Source organism: Octodon degus, unplaced genomic scaffold (assembly GCF_000260255.1).
Source record: "Octodon degus isolate 3935 unplaced genomic scaffold, OctDeg1.0 scaffold00020, whole genome shotgun sequence".
NCBI lineage: Eukaryota > Metazoa > Chordata > Mammalia > Rodentia > Octodontidae > Octodon > Octodon degus.
This window is the reverse complement of record NW_004524596.1, coordinates 16,397,791-16,398,051: the sequence shown is the minus strand read 5'-3', so window position 1 is coordinate 16,398,051 and position 261 is coordinate 16,397,791.

The window sequence follows — 261 nt, the reverse complement described above, 5'->3', positions numbered from 1 at the left end:
CACCCAGAAAAGGGACGCGTTAGGGCCGCTCCCATGCATTTGGTGGCTAGAAACAACAGAAATGAAGCTCTCGCGGAGGAGTGGCCGTCCTCGCCCAGGTGTCCTCTGCCGACGGCCGACGGCCATCCTTCCATGCCTCTTCCAGCTTCACATCGAGACAGCAGCGTCCCTTTGTGTGGCCAGGCTGGCCTCCAACTCCAGGGCTCCAGCAGCCCTCCTGGCTCAGCCTCCCAGACAGCTGGAATTAGGGTGCCTTCTACC